This window comes from Pinus tabuliformis, chromosome 7, assembly GCF_031772625.1.
Source record: "Pinus tabuliformis cultivar Carrire ecotype Pingquan chromosome 7, CPIR1, whole genome shotgun sequence".
NCBI lineage: Eukaryota > Viridiplantae > Streptophyta > Pinopsida > Pinales > Pinaceae > Pinus > Pinus tabuliformis.
Genome location: NC_142293.1, coordinates 1,687,286,709 through 1,687,296,178, shown reverse-complemented (window position 1 = coordinate 1,687,296,178; position 9,470 = coordinate 1,687,286,709).

Here is a 9,470-nt window from a genome sequence, read left to right as displayed (position 1 = left end):
CCAATCCTTGATGTGGGAGGCGCTTTGAGAAGAGCGAAAGTAATATTTTTCCGGTTGGAAAAATCATGAATAGAAAAATACCCTTCTAGCAGATTTAACCATTTATCTATAACGTCTGCATCTATCTGACCCTCAAATATGGGAATGTCAAAGTTAACTTGTACCTTAAAGGGTGTGGCGCTTCCAGAGTAGCTGTTGGAAGTAGATGTGTTGCCCATGGTAGTCACTAAAGGATCTGGGCAAAGTTGTCCATCATCACGTTCCTTTGTCGCTCGAGGGGCTCTTTGAGCGAGATTTTGATAAGATCTCTTGACGCCTCGTCTTTCTTTTCATCCGCCATGGGAGGCGATCGGGATTTTTGAGGCTGGTCTTGCAAAGTTTTGACCAATTCAAGCCCTAACTCCTTATATCCCAACCTCGTTGGGGACATGCAAAGAAAAACAGAGAAAGAGTAGACCGCTCTGATATCAATGATCTGGATTTAAATAAGAAAGCAACAAATTACAGATATAACCATACATATAGAGATGCAACAGAAATAATACTTCATTTCATTACTGTAAAATACTGAAATATGCTTACAAATAGAAATGGAAATAAACTAGCTAGGGCGATGGTAGCATATCTCTGAGAAGATATGTGGTGGCTACATGCCTTTGAACTGTGTTACAATGAGGCTGGAAGGCCTATTTATTGTTGAGAAGCAATAGAAAACCCTAAACATCTAAAAACCTAACCCTAGAAGATGAAACGGCAAACTGTGGGCCCTATTTGGGTAAATTGGTACATCAACTTCCCAGGGTCGTAGCTTTGGCATACGATCTCTATTTGACACATACAATATCTCGTTCGAAAGATCTATCTGAGAAATACAACTTTGGGAAGAGTAACATCGGTCAATGGACCCATGTTGCTCCCAGGTTTCCCAAAAAAACGTCATTTAGGGCCTAAAAACAGCTCCAGAAGTTTAGGACCCAAAAAACTGCTAAAAATAGTAAATAGTGCTACAATTAAGAAAACTGAAAAGTTGAAAGAAACAATGGTGGGGGTCCAAGTGGACTTGGCGGGTGGCCACCAAAATCTACCTGGATCATCGACCCTCTCTATTATTTTTAAAAACAATTATATGTTTAGCAATGCACCCTCTATAATATAATGCATCCATGCTCCCTATGCAATACAATGCACCGACATATTAAAACACTCTCTATTATCTCCATTCTATTAATGATTTCTCCTAGTGTACTATAACGCAATGACACACCTCTTCCAAATAACGCAATTAACTCATTTCGGTTCTTTTATCCTTACAAATCGTACAATAATAATTTAAAATTATCTTTAAAAATTAATTTTCCATGATGGTGTTGAACAATTAAATGTTCGGTGCATTTAATGTTCTAAACACACTGGTGTGTTTAATGTTCTAAACACACCAGTGCATTTATTTAGATAAACGCACCATTTACCATATCTTTTTTTCGCTAAAAATTATTTGATTTATTTGTAAAATATATTTAATGGCTTCTATATAGAATGATATAGGTTGTATATTGATAAAAAAATGTCTCACGAGGTCTCAAGTAACAAAAAATATTGATCAACACAATGATAGCACATAAAAAAATAGAGAAGGCAAGTTCTTTGTAAATTCTTTACAAAATTAATATGTTTGAGCTATATGTAAGTTTAACTAATATGTATTGATTGGTGTGTATCATGCAAAGCCTCAAAATGAACAAGGTCAATAAGATTATTTCTATTATAAGTGCAGATAGCATAAAATCCTGATAGAAAAATTGCAAAATGATGAATTAGGTGAATAAAAAAATACCATTCAATATGATTTTTTTCATTAATAATATACTTAAGAATATTATATAACATGTTTCAAACAATCTAATAATTCATATATGTTTAATTTTCTACATGGAGCAACAACGAAGGGAAATATCAATGTTGTTCTAAGAAAAGAAAAATTATAGAACATGTAAATGAGGATGAATTGGTCCTTATCTCATCTAGAATGGTGCCGGAGGTTAATGAAAGAGGGGAATTTTTTTACAAAACTATGAGGGATCTAGTGGAATGAAGATACATACGCACTTTCCACTTACAATACAAAAATCAATCCAATGATTCTAAGAATCAAATTATATCTAAACCACAAGAAGCGTTTCTAGAGAAATGGTCAATGAGACATGTCAGACTTGCAATAGCAAAAACATACAACAATAAAAAATAATCATTCAAAAGGTAATATTCCTAGTTGTATAAAACAATTTTCTAGAATTATATGTATATATTACTACAAACCATTCATTTATTAATATTAATTTTGTTATATTTAGTTTTCATATATCATTATAAAAATTGTTTATTACTTTTTTCGGGAAGATTATGAAAATCCGAAATGACCAATGCGTTGATATGCAAAACATGCCAGTAGGAATGTCCAAAAAAGTGTATAAGGAGATGGTCAAATAAATGGACATAATTGCATCACAGGAGGAGTCATCTCAACAACAACATGCTTCAAATATATGTAATTATGATTGACTTTGTAGACATAAAAAAATTATTTAGCATTAAATATTAATTTTCAAGTATTTCCTTACAGAAAAGAAAACAAGATGGAACTCATTCATCACATAAAACAGGACAACAAGGAAGAAAATGGTTGATTAAATGTTTTCCCAAAACAATGCAACCAGGTGTTTTTTTACCCATATGTGGTGGATAGGAATTGGTGGTTAGTATTAAGACATGACCCTAGATCAAAACATATTTTTGAGAACAACAATGTTATCATGCCAAGCGAGGAATATAATTAGGGTGACGACAATGGAGAGTGATATGTACTTGTGTTATTTCATCATTTATACTAATTTTATATGATTTTGTTGTCATTATTTCACTAATTAAACTATTTTTTATTCATCTTGTTGACATTTTATAATATAATTTGTAAGATTCATTTTTAGAGAGAGAAATTCTTAATTTAAATTGGTAAGAGTTGCTCTAAATATTAAATTAAATTGCTTGAAAATCTCATAACTTTAGTAATAAATTAAATTTTATAAAAATACAATTTTTTAAATTATATTACATCTAAATTAATTGTGCCGATAGGTGCTCTACAACTCAGTATGGGAGAGGTGTTGTCACGTAACGTTACATTAAAAAATACTAAAATAATAATTTAAAGTAACAAATTAAGAATAGTAATAACAAAAGAAATTAATATTGGCCATAATTACAATACTTCAATTTACACCTTAATCTTATATAACTTTATATAGAGATATAAAGTAACTGAAAGTATAAAAAAACAAAAATAGCTTTTATTATGAGGAAGAAATGTAATGATTAAAAAATGATAATTTACGTTTTTTTTTAAAGAAACGAGTAACAATTTCATTATATTGACTCGAAATGGGTTAGGTCCCTTATAAAATTTAGATTTATTCTTTCTGCAACTTCCATCAAATTACATTGGATAGTGAGCTTCTTGCTACCACAATCATTTACATAAATTCACATGGAAAAACTATAACTACATATTCTCCAAAAAAAACCACTATATTCTATACATCAATATTGAATATATGTAAATTAAGATGGATTCAATTAGCTGCTACTAGGTTCGGCTTCTTCACCTGCAGGATCATACACAAAAGTGGTCAATTCCTCTACATCCTTCTCTTCTTCTTCCAAAGTCGACGTAGCAATAACAACCTCGGCATTATCAGCAGTGATGGTCGTTGAGTCCCCAGCCCCGAAAACTTCCTTTAAGACCCCCACTGTCATTGTTTCCACCTTAATTTTGATGGTGTCAACCTTCTGCTAAACACTCAAAACATCTATGCTTTTGCCTTCCATGGTTTTCTGCATTGATTCTAGGTCTTTGCCCAAACCAGATAATTAGGGGTAGATAAAAATCATGTTTTCATTCAATTCCTTGACAATATACTTAATTACTTGTTTACAATAGATCTCCACCAAATTCTCAACACTTCCATAACCAGTCCATGAGCTACCAGGCCCTAAACCTCCTCCACTGCCATTTTGCGCAGAGGACATCTTTGTAGCTATATGCCTCTGAACAATGAAAATATTTTGATTAACTAACCAAAGCCAGCTGATATATATAACAACCTAATCAATCCCAACATTCCTCCCAATATTTTCCATCATTAATGCATGACAATGCAAGATCTTATCAATGCCTATTCCTTCCACATTTTCCACCACTAGAAACCAAAATCGTAATACGATGGTTCCTTCATCCCCAATAGAAGTATTTATATTACAAATTCCAGCAAGTAACCATTGCCTCAACACCCTTCTGTTCTTTAACATGTGCTTTAACTCACCACCTACTAATCCTGAAACTAAGACACTGTGAAGGTACCTCGGAGAGCTGGCCTTCTTAACTACCATCTTGCAAAGGCACCTCGGGGAGTTGGCCTTCTTAACTTCCATCTTAATGATCTAACGACTCGTACCGCCATGATACAGTGTCATCCTAATGCATTCATTCATGGGATGTGACATGAAGAATTGTGATGGTTTATGCAAATTCGACCATGTTCTAATAACACCCCCCCCACCCCCCCCCCGCTTGGCCTGACCATACGCCGGATGGTTATTGTCACACAACATGTGGAACAATTGAACTTTTACAATTTTTTTTAACAAATATATAATCCTTATCATAACTGAAGAGGTTTCATCTTCTACGAGAGTGACATTCTCGAGAAGTTTAATACATTTTGGGATGATCATCATGGAATCGCCAACCATATACAAAGTTTTGATACCATTATCCAAACTTATTTTCAATCCTTGCTAGAGTGAAAAGGGCTTCCATATGATTATTGGTTGTGATGCCAAGACCCCATACATACTTTATTTCTATTTTTTCTTCAAGGTTGATGATTACCCCTTGCGACTCCAGCCTCCCTGAAAAAATTATACTTTACTTTTTACTACAAGGAAGAAATGTAATTTTTTCACATGACAAGAAATAATATTATTGATATGACATTATGTGTAATTAATTCAATGTTCCATTTACATGTGATATTTAAAACGAAAATATATTTATAACAAGTAATATTTTACTTATAAGTAAAATATTTCAATGTCCATATTAAATAACATAATTTTATAGATACTTTACATAGAGAAAAGTAAAGTAATTTAAATTGAAAATTTTCTTATATTTTCACTTTAGTTAGAAAGATTGAAATAATTTATTATTCCATTAATAGTTTCTTTCTAATTCAATGTACGAGAGATATTTGTAATTTTTTCAATGTTTAATATGGATTTGATATGTAATATTTTATAAAATATTAACAATAAAAATAACTAAATGTGTACATACAGGAAAAAATTATGAAGGGGCATATTTTAAAATTTTAATGTGGAGAACGTGAATTATAAATAAAATATTTCAATGTCAAATACATATATATTATACTAGCCTAGATCCATCTTAACTCTGAATCTACCAAGTGCCTAGAGGGATGAAATATATTTTCACTCTAAAAGATGTTTGCATCTCAAGATCGGATTTGATCCCTCTAGACACTTGGTAGATCCAAAGTTAAGATGGATTTAGGCTACAGGTTATAAAAAATTGTGACTCGAGTTTTTTAAATTTAACAATAGATTGAATTTTATAAACCAATATTGAATTAGTTAAATTATATTTTGAATAATTTATTATTAATAATATTTTATATTAAAAATTGAATGAGTTACACATTTTCATTTTATTAAGAACCAACTAAATTATTTTACTTTTAATTATTTTTTACTTGTCAGTATTGGAATATTTTACTAATTAAGCTAGATTGAATATCAATGAATTATCTAAACAATAGAAAAATATTTATCGTAAATTTACAATCATAGTTTCAACCATACTAAACTCTGTAATTTATAAATATGTCTTTGCATTTTTTTAAAAGTAAGTCGTTTTGCATGCAATTTCATACATAAAAGTTTGATATAAGTTCACCAATACATAATTTATAATAAATATTATTTAATAAAAATAAACATCATGATGATAACCATCTAACAATTATAACCATCATCTAACATACACATTCAAATTCACTACCATCATCTAATTATATATACCTCTTGCACATATAAATTCCATTAGCTAGCACAAAAATCTAATAGTCTAATAGGACATGATCATCGTTATCACATCCAATAAAACACAAACATTGTAATATAACATCATCACCACACACATCCTCAAATGAATATAAATCTCATGTCAAATAACTGCTATCACATACACATCTATCTACAAGCACATTAAATGAGCATATCTAACATGACCTAGCAATATACACATCAACACCAACATATAAGTTAATTACATAAACATGAACAAAAAAAATGCACCATATATATACACAAACACATGTATATATATATATATATATATATGTATATGTATATGTATATGTATATGTATATGTATATGTATATGCACACACACATATATATATATATACATACATGTGTGTGTGTGTGTGTGTGTGTAAACAAGTCAAATAAGTGCAATGAAATATCCGATAAAATAGACGTAGTGCTAGGTTGGTCTGCAGTAGAAAACAATGGATGGTCAACTACTGCATGATCATAATTTGTCAAACTTAGTTGAGGTAGAAGAAGAGGTGGTTGGTCTTCATGAATAGAAGATGATGGATAGTCAACTACACATATTCCCTCAACGCGGTCTGACGAACTCTAAGGTGGAGGAGGAGGTGGTTGGTTTGCTATGTCAGGAGAAACATGAGGCACATCCTCTAGCTCTGGCATCTCATCATCAGGTGACTGAGGAGGTGTACTACCAGATGGATCATAGACACCATGAAGACCATGATCCAATGGGGTGGTACTACCAGAAGAATCATGACCGCCACCCTCGTCATCATGATCATGATCATCACCCTAACCATCATCATCACTACCCTCATCTAATGTATCTGTCGTTGCATGATGTTTTCTTTTATTCCTCATCGTTGTTAGTAACCTAATAGCTCCGATGATATGATGCATAAGAGACATCATCTCTCACGGACAGTCCCTGTACAGACCCATGAAACTAGGATCTGTGGTGATATCTCAAGGCCTCACAAGGCAGACTTCTACATCAAAAAAATCTTTTGCCAATCTATCACAGTAGTCCATCCAAACTCGCAGACCAACCCTATGGTGTTAGACACCCACACTACCATGAGGATGTGCCTTACCCTCTTTGGCCTCGCCTATCTCCTCATCTCCTTTGACATTCGATGGGGGAGGAGGCATGTCCCCATCGAATGTGCCAATGTCTACAAAATATATAGTACAAAAAAATAGTTAGACAATTTCATTAAACAATTTAATAAACCAAGTTAAAGAATGTGTTAGAATAAACTTTATTCTAATTCATTAAAACAAGAAAATGAAATTAGATTAATTGAAAGAAAACACTAGTATTACCTCTATCATCTGGAGGCTTAGATGCTGAGAATAAGATGTTTGGAAACCCTCTCCAACCAATTCCATCATACAAAAATGTTAATGCGACAAATGCGTGGTCATCCTCACTTCCCAGTAGCACCAGTACCTTGGGATAAATTCTGGTAGGAAACTACGACAAGCCCCTCTTGGGCATCATCTGTCCCCACATGCCCATTTGGACTTCAGTGATTGGCCTAGGATGGCCACAATCAAATGTAGGCCTCATCTCTGGAAACCTCTCAAGAAATAAACAAAAAATCTGATAAGTGAAATGGAAGGTCTCCCTCCCATGTCTCAATGCACGACATATATCTAAAGCCATGCAAAGCTACCTCAAAAAAATGGCAGACCATCTGATGCAACATGGTTGCATCTGAATGAAAGAATCAAGATAATTTAAAAGAGGGGAACTAATGTGCTACACATCACTACTAGAGTGTGCAATGGTTGTGACTAATAACAAGTGTCACTTAACCTCCTTTGCAAAAAATGAAGAAATATTTAGTTGTCTACCATGGACCTGAAAATATGATGGATGGATCACATGACCTTCGACATATTTCTGAGTGTATGCAAGTTGACTCTTTGCTGCAACACTATGGGGGGCATCAGGGAACTGGGTAAAATCCTCTATAGGCTAGTGATAAATTATATATCCTCCTTAGTGGGGCTATACCATGCCCTAGGATTGACACGGAAAGCTTTCCCATGGGCACTCCATCAGCGGATCAGATGCGCTAATAAAACAAAGTGCACCTGTCGTGTTCAAACCATATCGTATGGATTTGCCTTCTGCTCCTAGAATTGCTGTTGTTCCCTCTGTTGACGTATTTGCTACATGATTAACATATAAAATACAACAACCTCATACATAAAATACATATTTTATTAAATAAAACATGTATTTATAAATATGAAAACATAACTTTCAATTAAAAAAAATCACAGGTGCGCACAAAACACAGTCATGCACTGGCGTCAGTGCACTTTCAACTATAACCGCACCACTATCTGTGCACACATAGGTATGACGCACCACTGTTAGATCACAAATTTAACTTTTGATAGTGGTGTGGCACACTTGTGCACTGGTGTGCACGTATAACCTTTTCGCACTGGTACAAAATATTCAGGTTATCAAACGCACCAAGCTATGACTATGTTTTTAAATAATTTTTTGTGATGTGTTTGGTAAATATAAACACAATGGCTGTGACGCACCGATGTAAAATCTATCATATCTTTCCGAGTGTGTTTTCATTTACAAAATTCACTGCAACAACTGCGGTGCACTCTGTAAATTTGCAGGGTGCACTGGCAGTGAATTTTTTATTTTTCAAAAATAGTGGAAAAATTAATCTAAGTTTCAATTCTAATCGTATAAAAACTTAAAGTACAAATAAACGTAGAGATTAGTTGGATATTTGATCATCGGGGAGGCATTATGAACACGTAATGGAGAAATTTTGTTTTTAACACAATTTGAAAAAAGTGGAAACTCAAACAGTGAGCACGGTACAAAGAGATGGTGAGCAAGAGAAGGGCTGAAGTCAGGGCTCTTGCATGTGGCAAGAGTGGCACTGGTGCATCATAGCCCTCCCACACTATAGATGATAAAAGTAAAAATTACAGATGGGAGGGTTTTTTTTATAACCCTCCTTCACTGCGTTTATTTAACCGCACCAGTGTTGTGGTTTTACTATAGCATCACTCTATTTTTAGAAATAAAAAACACTTAGTAGTGGTCTTTAGAAGAAGCCCTAGGGCATTTTAGTACATTTACCGCACCAGAGATTCACTGGTAAATAGCACTGCATTTTTCTAAAATTTAAAACTATAGTGATCCTCCTTAGTGGTATGCACCGACTCATTTTTCTACATGAAGGACACTAGTGCTATCTACTGTTAAAGCATCGTTGTGTTGCATTATT